An 18,432-nucleotide genomic window follows, 5' to 3' on the forward strand; every position below is an offset into this window, starting at 1 on the left:
GATGAAAGCAGGGACGATTGCTTTCACATTTGCTAAGTGGTACTTAGTGGGCCGGTGATTCATTCCCAAGCAGCAGATATGTGAGGCTAACTTTTTGCTGTACTGTTAAATCTGAGAAGCAGCAGCAAGCTAAGTGGAACAGGGGTTTGTACAGTCAACACAGCAGAGCTTTGTCAATGAAAAGCCCAAATCAGGCTGCCTAATCATCAAGAACTGGGCCCTACTCCAGTCTATGAGGGCAGAGCAATGCCTTGCATTCTTACCAAACTGCAGATGAGACACAGTTCCTGAAGGAGTCACTCCCAGGAGCAGGCCATGTAAAACAGAAAGGCTATCAGCATTCCACTTGGTTATTCCTCTCATCTAGGCTTGTCACTTCCATGACATCCCAACCAACTTCCCATTTATGCAAAGAACTTCTAAGACATCAAGTTCCCAAAATAGCTGGAAATTCTCCTGAAGAACCTCATAGTAGTAAACAAAAACAACCCAACTCTAAACCCAATGTTTCAGGCTGTAATTATACATAGAACTCCATAAAAACAACTCCTGAGGAGTTTTCTTTAACAAAATGCAATACACTGTCTGCGCCACTGTACAAATCACCTCTGAACTGATGTGGAGATCTTTGACTGGTACCAGACGTCAGAGGAATGCGTGATTCATTCCGCCTTTTTACAAAGTTTAATTTTTGAATTTGGTAATTCTCTGAGAGGACTTTGTAATTTTCCATTTTCAGTGAAGTTAAAAATAGGGGTGTTAGTGTGAATTTCTTCTTTGAAACAAGAGGGGAAGAAGACCGATAATACTATTAGAAACTTAAGGTTTTAGTTACAGGCTAAGACACCTGCTTAACGTTTACCATATGGCATATTATATCACGTTAGTTGTATACAGGAGGCTTAGAGTGCACGTAAGTTTAACATCCTGTGGGAATGGAATCATAGCAACTTTTCTTTAAGGTGTATCTATTACTTATACCATCACTTACAGTTTACATAAACGTATTTTTGAAAATTTTGCTGCACTTCTTATCCACACAGTCTCGCATCTGACATATGCATTTTTTCTTGTTTGATTATCTTTATTTTATATTGGATATTGACCATTATTTTGGAGTGGTATTTTCCATGAATGGATTTAACCCACATTTCCCCAGATAGGTCTTAGTTTGACATGGAGGATAATAATTTAAAAAAAAATTACCAACAGGATAATATTCTGGTTTATTACAAAGACTAATGTGTTTCTGTTAGAGCTGAACAGAATATAGCTTTTCCATTCTATGAATGTTCTCAGAAGAAGAAAAAAATCTCACAGACACTCAGTAAAACCTGAAGTTTTGCCCTCATCAGCAACAAAATTGTCCATTGCTCAAAAACAGAATGATCTGTGAGAGTTAGATTCAGTATGGATCCTGCTATAATAATTACTTAGTTACACACACAAAAAGTTCTGATGGAAAATCTTCAGAATGGTTTACCTCTCTACAGCCAAATCAGGAACAAGTGATCAGTAATAGAGTTTAGGTTTCCAGCCAGAATCAGAGACTTGAGTTTTGGCTCTCTGTATCCTATACAAGCACACAGACCCCTAGGCTTTTAACAGTTCTGGGCTGAGTGAGTCTCTCAGTTTAGTGAGAAATTTAATTCATAATGAAGTTAGTCTACCTCCTAAAAGTTTTTAGCTTAAGTAGAATTTTGGACCAAAAAATAAAATAAAATACATTGGAGTCTTTCCAGGTGTCTTATAATTTTCTATATGCTAATTTGTAAGTGTACGTGTATCAAAGACGTCAGAAAATATTTAAAATACGTAAACTGATAGATTTCTGAATCTGGCTTTCCATAAACAGGAAATATTCAGAGTTTTCATACAAGATGTTTCAAAGCAGTTTTCCAAATTCAACCAGCTGGAGAAGGGTAGTTTGCATAAACTTATCCAAACAATTTATTTAACCAGAGATCTGGACTTTCTTTTTTTATTTTTTATTTCCTAGAAACAAAGCCTGTTTTAGGATTAAAGGAGTAAAAGGAAACAAAGTTTACATGGAACACATATAGTATTTACAAACTATCTGGATATAGTAAAAGAATCCAAGATTTTAGCAGGCTTAATTAATAAGATTATTGCAACAAAGTGTCAATTTACCCCCTCAAGCATAGCATAATGCTCCCTAGTCACTTAATCAGAGCCATAAAAAGCTTATGGAGATCAGGCAATTTTAATGATCTTCTTCATTACCTCTGAAAAGCTGATCTAAGACAGATATCTGTATAGATCAAATGATACCACCAGTTTCCAAATTTACTCTTTTCTGGTGACTGAGATGCTAAAATGGTTCTTTGCATTGCACTAAAAAAATTGAGTTTTAAAGCATAAATTCATTTGTGATTTCAATTCTAGTCCAAGCTCAATTCTACTTTAGAAAGTGAGAGTACAAAAAGGTCACATGGCTTCCTCAATAAATTCCACATCTGCATTCAGAATCATGGCCACAATTTTTTACACTAGTCACAAGTATATACTCAATTATTTTTTAATCTAGTTTACAATTTAAAGATAATATAGCTGAGACCAATAGAGTGATTTAATCCATTTTATTTTCTATCTTATGTACTATTTAGGAAATTGAGCTGAATTATAGAACAAAGCAACTCATGATTAAATACCTCCACCTTACGTAACCAACTTGAAACATTGCTTAAAGTCCTAATTTTAAAAGTCAGTAAGCAACTTTTTTATCAAATACAAGTGCCTTCAAGAAAAGTTCGTTGATGACTCAAATACTGAAGCACTGAATAATTCCTAGTCACAGATTTTTATTTTCTTTTTTTGTAGAAGAGGATGTGTTTGCTAGATTTTGGAAGATTGTAACTGCGTAAGTGTAACTAAAAAAACGAGATTGAAAAGGTGACCTGAGATCAAGATCTGAAGTGGCAGAGATTTGCAGACTTGAGAATGTAGTCTATCAGTATACATGTTAAATAAACTCAGGAAGAAATGGATCTTGGTGAGCCACTGGTGATAAATGCTCCATGTGACCGTATACCTAGAAAGAGATCAGTTCATGCATTAAAGTGCAGTTGATTGAAAGAAGATAGAAAATCCGTGAGAAAAGAGAGAGAGCAGTCCAGATAACAGCATATTAGAGGTCATACAGGATGCTTATGACAGAGTTGGTAAGTAAATTAGTTGTCTTTGCTCTTTAGAAGAGAAGGTATCTGTCCATGCTTCCAGGCCAGGAGCGGATACCAACATGGTGATACCAGGAGGCTCGATCCACTTGCTTGAGTGATCCCCTTCTAGCCAGAAAAACCACAACCATGCCGGTCACCCTGACTGTTGAAGCAAGATTGACTCTTACGGTATTGTTAGAACAGCAGGGTGTTTTATTGTCCTGATTAGGTTGCAGTGATCAAGCTTGAGACTGCCCACAGGTACCCTTACAGCAGTGATCACAATATTCACACACCTCATTACCCTTCCTCCTGCTTCTTGACCCGACTCTTCACCATCTTTTCTCTGCACCAGTCTCCTCCTAAATAGACAATACTTTTTCCCATTGATCCCACTTTTGCTGCATCTATGTCCACGTTTGGTATTTCTGATACCGTTACCTAGGTAATCACAGCCTTATATGTTACAACAGATTCTGTTACACAAGTGCTTTCAGTCTCGAAAGACTCTACTCCCTCAAAATGTCTCTTCAGGTGCCTTTGAAGTTTCACCTTTTCTCATTTGTTATATGTCCTGTTCACCGATTTCACATGTTGCGTTCACATCCTGCTCAGTCACCTTTACAGCAGCCCAGGGCCTTGTCGGGGACCCAGTCATTCATCAGCAGCTGTAACATCAGCCACCTGCTCACCATGTTCGTCTTCCCTTTATTCGCACATATGATAATGGAAGGAAAAGGAAAGAGCTCTATGCAATTCTGAGTCCAGCCTGATCTTCTCTGTCAGCTGACTATACCAAGTCTAACTTCACAGTGATGCAGTGAGCACAGAATCTTACCCTGTAAATTTTACATTTCTTTTTCAGAGTACAGCTCTACACTGAGGCCAAAATCTGCCTTTGGAACTAGCCTTCGGGTTGTCATTACTATGAAATAGCAGTCAGGCAGAATTATCTAAAAGGGATAAAACTTCCGATGAATGATCTAAGCAAATTGTTTCTCAGGACCCTACGGTACAGCATTTTTTTAATTGCCCCGTGGGGTTGATAGTCATGTTCTTAATATAGGACTTGGAAGGGAGAGAGAAGAAGCAGTAAAATAGCAGAAACAGACTCCAAAGCATTTAATACAATGGAATAAAGAGTAAGCAACATGAAACAAAGGAAGGAGGTGCTTATTTTTCAAAGCAAGAGGCCTGTAGGGTGGAAAAAAAAAGGTCACAGAAAGAACAGACAGAGATAAATAGCATAAAGCTATTTATAGTAGTACTATATACTACTAGCATATAGTATTCCTGTGACTGTTCACAAGCAGGATGTCTGGACTTGCCAAGTTAGAGTGTCCATTTTACTTCTATGTTCTTGCGTCACAATCACAGAAAGACGAAGAAGGAGTAAACAGAAACTGGAATCTAAGACAGGATATTGCCACAGCATTTCATCCTTCTCCATACTAGAAGAACTATTTGTTCAGAAGGTTCTCATAGAGCAACAAATACAAACTGATCTTCCACTCTTCCAATAGGAAGAAAAGAGAAAAGGAAGGAAGGAAGGAAGGAAGGAAGGAAGGAAGGAAGGAAGGAAGGAAGGAAGGAAGGAAGGAAGGAAGGAAGGAAGGAAGGAAGGAAGGAAGGAAGGAAGGAAGGAAGGAAGGAAGGAAGGAAGGAAGGAAGGAAGGAAGGAAGGGAATAGGGTAACAAAATTTTTTACTAGCATTATCAGTCAGAAAGAAAATTTCGTATCTTTCAAAATTATACTTCCTTGGATCTGTCAGATAATGTCAGGATTTCTCCGGTTTTGCAGGCATGCAGACTAAAACTGAGAGGAGAGAAATTATATAAATCTATCTATTATGTCTGACCACAGTGTTACGTTATTCATATGTCCAAAACAGGGAGATAATTTTTGCCATTAATAATGTGGTTACATACACATTTACAAACTTACAGGGTTGTGTAGGTGCTGGACGTAGCAATCACAGAGCTGAAGCTTTTGTGTATGGCACAATAAAGTATTCATCGGAATAACATCACAACACAAATTCAATATGCAGTAGGTTAAGCATCATAGCACAAATCTGCAGTACTCTTAGGCATTACAACAGCAACTAGGTATTATGGAGACTGGCATTTCATGTGTCCAAAACAGATTAAATACTGTGTTCAATGTGTCAAGTCAGTTTGCAATGCAAAGCAGATGTATATTTGCTTTGGCTTCTGCAACCAATATTTAAAATAGAAACTGGGAAGCTGACATAGAGAAATAACATTTTAACACTCAATCTCATTTTACTGCTTTGTCCCTGTTTAAGCCCCCATTTCAGCAGTAATGAATGCACATGGTTGGTTTTTTTTAGTATCTCATTTCTTTAGCACAGAATTAAAATGTGCTCCTGTTGGAGCAGAACAAATATAAATTAAAAAACTAGGAAACAAGGAGTTCTTTTGCATCTCACATCTCTAAATTCATAACACTTTCTTAGAAGGCTCATTGATTTTATTAAAAGGTGTTCTGCAGTATTTAAATCTTCCAGTGTTAGAAATCACAAGGATGTTTTGAAAAAGTTAGTATTATAAGACTGTACATATTGGCTACAGGCTAATTCACAGACATTTTGGCAAGATTCTTAAAACTAATTAAGATGGACGAATATTTTACAGATTCATTCTCAAATCATTTCATATTGCCAGCTACAGCCCCTCAGTGTTTCATATCCAACTTGAATATACACAAAAGTTGCTGAGTCACACAAATAGGCAAATTTTTAAAATAACTCATTTTGGAAAAACCTCTGGTCATCAGGAGGGCACATTTTTACTCTTGCGTGTTCTCTGGTGTGATAAGATCCCGGTCCTGTTTCTTTCAAATTCCACAGTTTTTCGTTTTGTAACACGCAACACTGACAAATGTGGGCCAGAAATTTTCTGTGAAACACCTGAAAATTCAGTAGTTGCTATTCCTTCAAGTCATATTGTAATAGGAACTAGGAAGTTGTTTCCTTGACTTTTTTACCCTGTTTGTGCAGAAACTAATAAACTAGCTGCAGCGATACTTCAGACTGCATTATGAAACAAGATCATAACAATATTAAAAATACAAATTTTGATCAAGAACATATATTTACAATCACTCTGAAGCCTCCGAGAAATCTTTTTCAAACATTCCATGTAAAGTATTCTGTGACCAAACATTATTTTTTAACTCAGTCAACTCTTGCTGAGAAGAATACTCACAGAAAATCAGGATTTTGCCTATTATTCAGGAGAACTTGTTCTTCATTCCCAATCAAAAGCCATGAAGTCCTGACCCTCCTTTCTCCAACCAAAACAAACTGGATGTAAATTAGAGAAAAAAATACTTTGTTTTAACCGCATGCAACACAATAATAATTCACCAAACTATCAACCACTCAAAGACAACACTGTTGGAGTAGAAGTGGCTGAAAATTCCTTTACAAAAAATAGTCATTCTAATTTGTTTTGTTATGTAGACTGCAAATAGTTTTATTCTATTTCAAAGAACATGAGCTTATGTTTTGAACATTGCTTATTGTACATCATGGTAGTTACAGTATTAAAGTCAGTTCTTTATAGCCTCCAGATAGGACATTTTAGAATCTCTGTATCAGAACTGATAGGTTTAAGGAAAAAAATAAAAAGACATTTTCCAATTCTATTTCTGACTATTTGCTCTGAGATCTAGAAGTTGCAATTTTTCTGTGTGATTTATTAATAGTCACAAGGGATAATGATTATTTTATGTCAAATTCTATCCTACGGTGTTGTGTTGATTGTAACCTGAACAGATTTTTGTCTTAGGAATGCCAGCGTTAACTTCAGTATCCACTACACCAACATGTCATGATCAGCATTTTCTGCGTCTTACAGCTATAGTGGTCACATACAACTGCCTGTGTGACAGAATTTCTCCAAACGATTTTGACCTCCTTTGAAGAAGCAAGATGCTCTTTGGGTGAAACTGTAATCTTTTTATTTTTACAGGTTTTTTCTTTTTTTTCTGGAGTGTAAAAGCTAGCTTGAAAGTTACCCCAATTTTGCTTTCTGCAGCTGCACTTTATTACTCAATTCAGATTTATAAGTTCCCTTGTAATGTTCAAGTATCTCTTGACTTCTTTAGAAAAGATACTATACATAGGTGAACTCTACTATCAATAAGCTTTAAAAAACCTGCAGTGGAATGGGAACTTCATGTTTCTAGGTTTAGTCTGAAACTTCAGAATTTGAGTCAAAATAAAGAAGCATTAAATTAAAAGCAGTCAGTGGAAGGCAACAGATTAGAACTTCTGTGGCACATTCCCATAATATTGGCATCATACAGTAACAACTGAACAGGGAATAACAGACTGCAAGGGATGCAAGGAAGACCTTGATAGGTAAGGGAGCAGAATGTGGGAAAGATCAACAAAGTTAATGACATTTGCAGGTATGTTGAATAGAACTGAGTAATTAGAATGAAATGGAATTAGAATGGCTGGTTCAGAAGTGGGTTAAACTGATCACACTATTATTACCACTTCATGATTGACGCAAAAATGTATTTGTGATTTCTGTGTTACGCTTCACTGCTGATGCAGCCAACGAGATGTTGTATTAAAAAGAAAGGTGCTATGCCAAGCTGTGAACTATATCATTGTGTAACTAGGATGAATCAATATTCACCGAGGAGCACTTATGACTGAAAGTTAGGAGTTTTCCAGAGAAGCTTTGGGAGTACAATGCACATATTTCACTAAATGTTAAAGGGATTTGGGTACCTAACTGTATTAGCAACCTTTGAAAATCCCTATCAAAGTGACTGAACTGCAAACAAAAAATACAGAATATCTCATTAATCTCCACTATTGTGCTAGTAGACTGGAGGACAGCCAGCATTGTAGCCATCTTTTAAAATGTGTTAGTGGTGAGCCTGAAAATTATAGACCAGTGAACACGACTTAAGTATTAGGTAAATTAGCTGAAAACACATTTAAAGAGACTTATAAAACACACAAATGAGCATAATACAATAAAAATCAACAGAGCTTCTGTAAAAGAAAATTGTACTGCTTAAGATTTATTTTGTTCAAAAGAGTTGAAACAATAATGGATAAATAACTGTTAAATGTAATTTAGTTGGACTTCCGAAAGGCCCTCTGGAGAAAGTCTGGACCAAAGATTATGATAGGAGGAGCTGGTAGTCTTGGGGAAAACTGTAATGATCAATAAGGGTGCTGACATAGAATCACAGAATCACAGAATGTTCGGGGCTGGAAGGGACCTTTGTGGGTCATCTAGTCCAACCCCACTGCCGAAGCAGGGTCACCTACAGCAGCCTGCACAGGAACTTGTCCAGGCGGGTCTTGAATATCTCCAAAGAAGAAGACTCCACAACCTCCCTGGGCAGCCTGTTCCAGTGCTCCGTCACCCTCAGAGGGAAGAAGTTCTTCCTCATGTTCAGACGGAACTTCCTGTGCTTCAGTTTGTGCCCGTTGCCCCTTGTCCTGTCACTGGGCACCACTGAAAAGAGCTTGGCCCCATCCTCCTGACACCCACCCTTGAGATATTTATAAACATTTATTAGGTCCCCTCGCAGCCTTCTCTTCTTCAGGCTGAACAAGCCCAGCTCCCTCAGCCTCTCCTCGTAGGAGAGATGTTCCAGTCCCCTCACCATCCTCGTAGCCCTCCACTGGACTCTCTCCAGTAGCTCCTCATCTTTCTTGAAGTGGGGAGCCCAGAATTGGACAGAGTACGGGACCTCACTAGGGCAGAGTAGAGGGGAAGGAGAACCTCCCTCGACCTGCTGGCCACACTCCTCCTAATGCATCCAAGAATGCCATTGGCCTTCTTGGCAGCCAGGGCACACTGCTGGCTCATGGTTAACCTGTCGTCCACCAGGACACCCAGGTCCCTCTCCACAGAGCTGCTCTCCAGCAAGTCCGCCCCAAGCCTGTACTGATGCATGGGGCTGATCCTCCCCAGGTGCAGGACCCTGCACTTGCCCTTGTTGAACCTCATCAGGTTCCTCTCTGCCCAACTCCCCAGCCTGTCCAGGTAACGCTGAATGGCAGAACAGCCTTCTGGTGTATCTAATCTATGTATGGTGTATCTTCTATGATGGGGTTACAGCATTGGTGGACAAAGGGCAGGCAACTAACATCATCTAACTGGACTTGTGCAAGGCATTCGACACTGTCCCGCATGATGTCCTTGTCTCTAAATTGGAAGGACATGGATTTGAGAGATGAACCACTCGTTGGATAAGGAACTGGCTCAATGGATGCAATGAAAGAGTTGCAGTCAATGGCTTGATGTCAAGGTGGAGACCAGTGATGAGTGGTGTGCCTCAGGGGTCTGTACTGGGGCCGGTGCTCTTCAATATCTTTGTCGGCGACATGGACAGTGGGACTGAGTGCACCCTCAGCAAGTTTGCCAATAACACCAAGCTGTGTGGTGTGGTTGATACGCTGGAGAGAAGGGATGCCATTCAGAGGGACCTTGACAGGTTGGATAGGTGGGCCTGCGTGAACCACATGAAGTTCAACAAGGTCAAGTGCTGGGTCCTGCACATGGGTTGGGGCAATCCCAAACACAAGTACACACTGGGCGGAGAGTGGCTCGAGAGCAGTCCTGAGGAGAAGGGGGTACTGGTGGATGAGAAGCTCAACATGACCTGACAATGTGCACTTGCAGCCCAGAAAGCCAACCGTACCCTGGGCTGCATCAAGAGAAGCGTGGCCAGCAGGTCGAGGGACGTGATTCTGCCCCCTTACCCCACTCTCATGAGACCCCACATGGAGTACTGCGTCCAGCTCTGGGGCCCCCAGCATAAGAAGGGCATGGATGTGTTGGAGCAGGTCCAGAGGAGGGCCAGAAAGGTGATCAGAGGGCTGGAGTACCTCTCCTATGAGGACAGACTAAGAGAGTTGGGGCTGTTCAGCCTGGAGAAGAGAAGGCTCCAGGGTGACCTTATAGCAGCCTTCCAGTACCTAAAGGAGGCCTAAGGATGGAGAGGGACTTTTCACAAGGGTGTGTAGTCATAGGACAAGGGGGAATGGCTTTAAAGTAAAAGAGGGCAGATTTCGATTAGATATTAGGAAGAAATTCTTCACCATGAGGGTGGTGAAACACTGGAACAGGACCCCCAGAGAAGCTGTGGCTGCCCCCTCCCTGGAGGTGTTCAAGGCCAGGTTGGATGGAGCTTTGAGCAACCTGGTCTAGTGGAAGATGTTCCTGCTCATGGCAGGGGGGTTGGAATTAGATGATCTTTAAGGTCCCTTTCAACCCTTACCATTCTATGATTCTATGATTCTGCCTTGGCATTTGTGGTTGGTATTGGTCAACTAACTTTAAAATTGCACAGAAAAGGTCTGCAAACACAGAAACATGCAAGCAAAATGACAGGCCTAATGATTGTCACTATTTTCATCATCCTGTAAGATAAATTTTAAAAGACAATAACTGTAAAACTGCCAAAAAATAATGAACAGTAGCAAAATAGTAATTACAATGTATTTTTAGATATTTTTGCCAATTTCTGTACTAGCAAATTACTTGAAACTCTTCACTGTCATTGATACCAGGATCTGCCAAGCACCTATGTTCTTCCTATTACACTTTCACAGACTCCAAAAAAGAATAGCACCTGACATTTCTGTTGAATATCCTCTGCTAAATCTCAAACCATGCCTGATAATTACTGCAGAGTTCTAGTTGTTATAGGCCAAACAAATGTCAAGGACTTTTCTAAGAATTCAGTAGTGTAAATACTTAAGTTCTGGCGCCCAGGAACGTTCCCTAACAGTTCTTAGTTGACTAGTATAGAAGTAGCCATCATGTATGACTGAGGTCCGAGTTCATAATTAGAAAAAACAAATCAAAACCCAAATCCACCAGAATGAACTACTTGATTCACTGCTTCCCTGTGTCATTTGTGATGATTCAAGCAAACATCAGGTGGTTAAAAAGTTGCTCCCAATTCAGACCAAAATTTTAAGCTTGCAGCCTTCTAGAACTGGCAAAAATGAATATAGAATATGTACATACAAGACAAGCCAAGATTTACATTTACAGTAAATAATTTCATCTGCCATGACGCCAGTCAGAATACGACTACAAGGCTACCAGCTACCTCTCACTGGATAACAACTGATCATTTATTACATGTATTTAGAAACAAGTTTGTCTGTTACGAATGATATAAGCCCCGAGTCGTGTATAGAAGAATTGCAGCTCCTTCTAGCCATACTGACTCAGAAATGGCACAGTCACTTGAAGACTCAGTTTATCTAGGTCTAATTCTGAGGTCAGACTGGCTCCTGTGAAGTGCAATGTGGACATGTGTTTGGAAATCCAAGTTTAGCTGAAATCCATTAATTTTGCAAGTTTTGTAAAGAGGTACAGTTCTGAACCAGAAATGCCAGTCAACACAGACCAAAACTGTTTTAGTGCAAAGAGAGAGCACAATCTGTCTGCATCTTGACTATCATCCACATCTGGATCTGAGGGTCTATGACAGTTTAAGCTCTAGAATGGCCCATTACACAGGACTGAATCTCAGTCTCTGGAAGAGCCGTAGAGAATCAGAGCTTAATTCAGTTGCCTAAAGATTGCTTTCCAGAGGCTTTGGTGTGACCTAGACATTTAGCAAGGGAAGCAGATATGACACTGAAGTAAGCAGAGACTTGCATGTTTCTGAAGCAAGTAGGGTACCCTATTAAATCTAGTCTAGCACTAGATGGAATAAACAACAAGCTGTGTCTGCACATCTGAACAAACCCCCAGAAAGCAGTACACAAGCAGCAGCAGGACTGTCATCACAATCATTTCCATCACACTTTCTCAGCAGAATAAGTACACTTGCACAAAAATATATAAAAGGCTTTTGTGAACTAGACCCTTAATTTTCACAGCAAAGCACTTTTTTCTATTTACATATCCCATTTGTTTATTGTCAAGAAAAAAGACACAATTGTTCTTACATAATTTGGGATCTTCATTTGCTTGAGTGAATTATTTAAAAACAAATTTAATTTCACATTTTATTTTGCCCTGAAATAAATTTTTGAGCACAGTATATCATATAAAGCTAAGTTCCTTTTGTCAGTGAAAAAACACATCATCATATTAAATGCCAAAATCTTTCAAAGCACATCCTTCTTCCAACAGAAGAACTTTTAATTAACTTAGACATAATGATACATCACCTTACAAATGTAAAATATCCCGTCTGTCAGCCTCTTGTTTTTCTTCCCCTAATGTTGAAATCTAGGAGGCTAAGAACCCCCACATTGCTGGCTGAAAAATTGCTTAAGTTTCAGCAGAGCTGTTTCTGTGAAAGTACTATTCTACCCTTGTACTTCAAATCCCATACCTGTATTTCCTATACAGTAACCTTTTTACAGTGCTTCTCTACAAATTTCTGACTTTCAATGCACCTGAAGAGTACATTTTGTAATTAGGCCAGAAAAAAAGGCACTTTATTTTTTAATTGTGTGTCAAGACACTCTGCAGCCCTACAGAGTTTCTGTTCTTTACTTACACAAAATATTCCGACTTCCTTTCATGAGAAAATCTTTAGCTCCCTACTCCTTTTGTGCTGAGAAACTTGCAATTTCTATTTGCCACATGCCAACAAGTACAAGTAGAGATACTAGCTTATGAAATGAAATAGTAGTAACATCCTTATTAATTTATAACTTATTATTAAATACATTTAGACTTTCATGCACCTTTCCTACAAACTCTCCTATTGCACAGAACAGACTTCCATGACATATGTACTTACAATGTTTATTTGCAAGCTTTTTTTGGAAAATTCTTCTTCAGCTACTGTAGAATATTTGCTTCATTTGGATGCTGAGATTTATATGTTTTTTAAATTGGGTATTAAATGAATTTGTTGTTTCTGTGAAGAATTCTGTGTTGAATTTCAGCGCTACAACGTTTAAGTGAGCTGGACGGTGAGAAGGAGTTTCACAGAATCACAGAATCATAGAATCACAGAATGACAGAATGGTAGGGGTTGGAAGGGACCTCTGTGGGTCATCTAGTCCAACCCTCCTGCCGAAGCAGGGTCACCTACAGCAGCCTGCACAGGAACTTGTCCAGGCGTGTCTTGAATATCTCCAGAGAAGGAGACTCCACCACCTCCTTGGGCAGCCTGTTCCAGTGCTCCGTCACCCTCAGAGAGAAGAAGTTCTTCCTCATGTTCAGACGCAACTTCCTGTGCTTCAGTTTGTGCCCGTTGCCCCTTGTCCTGTCACTGGGCACCACTGAAAAGAGTCCGGCCCCATTCTCTTGACATCCACCCTTGAGATATTTATAAACATTTATTAGGTCCCCTCGCAGCCTTCTCTTCTTCAGGCTGAACAAGCCCAGCTCCCTCAGCCTCTCCTCGTAGGAGAGATGTTCCAGTCCCCTCACCATCCTCGTAGCCCTCCGCTGGACTCTCTCCAGTAGCTCCTCATCTTTCTTGAAGTGGGGAGCCCAGAACTGGACATAGTACTCCAGATGGGGCCTCACTAGGGCAGTGTAGAGGGGAAGGAAAAGGGAGGAAGGAGAGGAGTTTATCCATGCTAACTTGCAGTCAGTAATCTTTGTAGTGTTCGTGAGGAAGACAGAGACACTTGTTCAGTCTTTAACTTAATTTCATATATCCAAAAATCACCTTACAAAAATGAAACTAAATTTTGAGGCTTGTTGATTTTATTGATCTGTAATATCTCGCTGCCACAGCATATCTCTGTTAAATTCTTGTCAGCCCACCGTTACTCGTTCCTGTTCAGGTCCATAGCAGTTAGAGGTAAATAAGGAGTCCATTTCTGAGTAAGCCTAGAAGTTTTCAGCACTACTTTAGTGTTTTGTCTAGTAGAAGATTTAGACAATGTCTCATGCCATTCCTGTTGGCCAACTCCTTTGTTCATTGTCCTTCAGAGATTTTCATAGGGAAGTTTTCCCAAAACATTCATTTTTTCCTTCTTCTTTGTTGTTTTTCAGAGCTTTCCCAAATAGTTGATTTTGTTCTTGGAACTTGCAGGACAGATGAAGTTACTGCAAGTTATAGCACTAGAGAAAACAGGTAAGATTCAGCTAATCAAAGACATCTGCTCACTCATTAAGTTCTCTTTATATTCTGTGAAGAGACATAGACGCTGTCAGTGTGTGTGATTGATTGAATGATCTGGATTAGATATACACATCGATGAGATACATTATTGTAGTGACCCCTTAAATATACCGGCTGCATCTCAATGGAAGACATGGAAGACAAGGATAACTAGTTCTAATGAAAATCTGCCTTTAATCAGATGAATCCGATGGGAAGTGTATGCACTGTGCTACACCAACATATTTTTCATTGTTTAGAGCTGTATCAATACATGAATAGAGATAATATGGGGAAGTTATGTAGGTGGAATATCAACAAATATCAGGTGTACCCTTACATTTCAAAAACTGTTTTGTATGTGACATATTGTACTTAGTCTATCCATCCAAATCAAGTTTCATTTATGAAGATAATCTGGCATAAATTTAATGGTATTTTTCTACTGGTATTGTTTCTCTTCTAGGCAGTTGCCATAATTTGGAAGTTGCTCTGGAATTTGCTTCTCTAAATGGCAAAGAAAGTACATATTCTGGAGAAAATATAAAAAAAGTTATATCAATACGTGCTTAACTTCTAGCAGAGGCCATAACCATCTTCTCAGCACAAAGAAGTAAATTATTTTAGTCCATAATGTCAAATAATTGGAAGCAAAATATGCTCAGAACCTTCTGTTTGCATTTTGGCTGACATTTTAGGAATTATAGGCATCCCTAAAGCATCATCAGAATGGATGTATACATGTGTAATGATTGCTAAAAGGATAATACTCAGGCACTGGAAAAATAGAAAAGATTTATCTGTTGTAAGAATTTTTGGCAGACCTTGTAAGAACGGCCTCGTATGAAAAAGGTTATTTTGTGACTAGAAGATAAACTGAATGATTTTTAAACGGTGTGGGAAGAGTCTACAAGAGTGTCTACATAGTTGTTTTGTGAAGGTGACAACATAAGGCATACTAGTATAAAATCAACATTAGCTACATTAATAAAAATACAAAAGAAGAAAGAAAATGGTATTTTTACTCTTCTAAAGGTACAATTTTATCAGCAGCCCTTAGTGTGCTCTTGCTCAAAAGAATCCACATACTCAAAGCAGATACTTAAAAAGGAAATACACTGTTTGAGGAAGGCTGAGGAGATATGCTTTGTGTCATGTAAGAATAGAACTTTAGAGAGCAGTGAGAAAAGATTCTTCAGCAGCAACATAAAAAGGTGTCTGTTTAGTTTGTCACTATATCTAACTAGAGGACAAAACCTACATTATGTGGAAAACACAACATGTGGAATTTCCTAGAAAGTAATCTAACAAGTTGGAGAATACATCTGCATGAAATAGAAACTCATTTTACTGCAGTTTGGAGTTGAAAATTCTTCAACATATTCTGTCTGAGTTTATGGCTGCCATATGGCTTTCCCATGATAAATTGCTAGAGTGCGTAAGTAAGTAAGAATACACAAAACAAATCATACAAATTAAATCATGCAGTTCCTAACAGAATATATAAGATCTAGGCTACTGTTGGCAGATCAATGGTCAAGTATATTTAATTTTCAAACTAGTGGAGGATGTTTATATGGATCATTCTGATAGTTAATCAATTTACAATATGTTTAGTATGCAGCCTTCCTAGCATTAGAATGAGGTATTCTGTGAGCAATCCTTTCCCACTTCTATTTAGTACTTCTCTTTCGTACAAATGGGATGTTTTAAAAACTACTACAGATAGAACATAATTTTTTTTCACCTAAGGGATTAAGGGGTCCAAATCTTACTGATTTTTTTAAGGATAGAAAGAGGAAAAATGTGGTATCTACCTTTTTTCAGCTCTTTCAGAAACCACTTCTTCGGTGACCCATAGCAAAGATTTTAAATTAGTTGTCTTTCCCAACTTCCTCTTACTCCTTTGCTGTGAAAGACATTTGGAGAAAAGTGAGACTGAGACCAGGGCTGACTCGGAGTGGGAATGAGGAAACATGGGCAGATCTTAAAAACGTCACTCAGCTCTGCAAGCACAGGCATGACCAGGAGATAATTGCAGCAGCCTCTAGGTGTTTTTGATGAATGACAATCAGACTGATCATGTGCCAGAGTCATTTAGTGTAATATTTTGGAGAATGATGCCTGGAAAGGTTATCATCCACACTGTGTGGAGGGGGAACATAGGGAATGACACATTTTTTTCCCGAAAAATGTACTTGAATGCTGCAGAAACTTGTGGATCTGGTGCCAATATAAAGGAATAAGGCAGAAAGGAGAAAAGCAGCAAATAATCATGTCCACTTTTAACAGTTACACAGCTTTACTTGTAAAGTCGTTAGAAATAGTTGATTCCTTGCTTCTGGTAGACTTCTTAAATAGTTCCTGTTAAGATGACTCAGATGTTTCCTAAAATTAGATTAGAGTAAGAGTCGTGTTGTCAATACACAAGCAATTATATTTTAAAGTAAAACCTTGTGCCTATACTTTGGAGAAAAATCATGAGAAGTGGAGGTGATGTCAGATGAGAATCATGGAAGGTCCTCTGTTTCTGTGAATACTGGTTTGAATTTCCATTTAATTAGTGGATTTATGACATTCTTTTTCAAGCTATTTATTATGTTCCAAAACTCGTGTAAAATGAGATAGTCCTATGCAACAAGGTCACTTTGACTGCAATATCTAAGTGCTAAAGGATTTCAGGAGGTGCACAAATTTACTGGCCTCCGTAAGTTTAACTTCACTAGGTGTATTCAAATCGCAAAATTATCTGCAACGGTCTGACAATGTACTGATTTGTTCCCATGAATGTCTTGCCACACATTACTGCAATCTCAAAGTCCTACAGAAAATGTTATTTTTTTGCCCTTTTTCATTTGATAACTTAATTACTGGTCAATAGAAAACAAAACTCTCCCTCCAAATGAAAATTAAGAAATACATTTCAAAATGTCTATTTATTATGAATTATAATTAAAATCCAAATATTTAACATTAGACTATAAGGAAGAATTGACATTCTTCAACAAAACAAATCATCTCAGAAACTACAGAATGTATTGTTGAATAACGGTCGGTCTAGCATACATCGATACAGAGAAGTCTTTACTCAACAATGAATACAAATAATGATTTATATTAGACTAAGCAAAGTCAATATAATTTCAAGCAAAAATCAAAGTCAAAATGAAATGGTTCAATGTGATCAAAATCAAGGAGACAAGCAAAGGAGTCTAGACAGGAAAATGCTAAATAGGAAAAAAAGCCCCTCTTCATTGCAATACCTTTGCCGCTGCTGTGGTGCAGTATACAAATGTACATCAAATACAGAGTTATTTATTTTCTTACTGACTTTTCAGTTGTATCTCAAATTGAATTACCATTGTATGTTTATGCTTATCTATGTACTTTTTGTTTTCGGTTATTTCAAATGCCTATTCATTACTGGGGGCACTTTAGAAGTACTGCAATATCTTCTACTGCCTTTTTGTGTTTGTATTTTACTTTTATCACAGCGTAGTAATCAGTTATGTAAAGCTGAAGGCTCTTAAAACAACATTATTGAACTTTTATCAATGAAGTGCACATTATAAACATGGGTATAAATAAAATAAAAAAGGAAAGTATAAAATCTTGGATAAAATAGAGATATAGGTCACTGTTTCTGACAAAACAGCCAGAAAGTTCTTGGAAACGCAGTAATACTAACTCAGAGACATAACCTAGAACAGATCCTGTTTGAAGAGTAACAAAAGATCAATAATTTTGCTGTTCTGTCTAAACTTTCTTACAGTACATCCTCCCACTAGGTCTGAGATAATAAAAAGAATATATAAAATTATTAGTTTTTGTGAACCTATAATATCCCCGTATTTTAAAGACAACAGTAATGCTACCTTGCTAGAGAGTAGCTTTATCATTTGGATCAGTTAAACTTAAAAATAGGGCATACTCCTTTAACACTGGCAGTAATTAATGTAAGGAGCAGCCAAGCAAGAGAAGAGCTCATTTTTCCCATTTTCTTCTTCAGGAGAAGAAATGGATACATGAGGGTATCCTTCTATGCTGTATTTTCTATAGCAGAAGCCTTTCTTAATCTCCCCTCTTGTATTCCTCTTCTCTTTCATCTGTCAACATTTTTCACCATCCCTGTTCTGCAGGTTGCTGCCAACT

Source organism: Opisthocomus hoazin, chromosome 2, assembly GCF_030867145.1.
Source record: "Opisthocomus hoazin isolate bOpiHoa1 chromosome 2, bOpiHoa1.hap1, whole genome shotgun sequence".
NCBI classification, from domain to species: Eukaryota; Metazoa; Chordata; class Aves; order Opisthocomiformes; family Opisthocomidae; genus Opisthocomus; species Opisthocomus hoazin.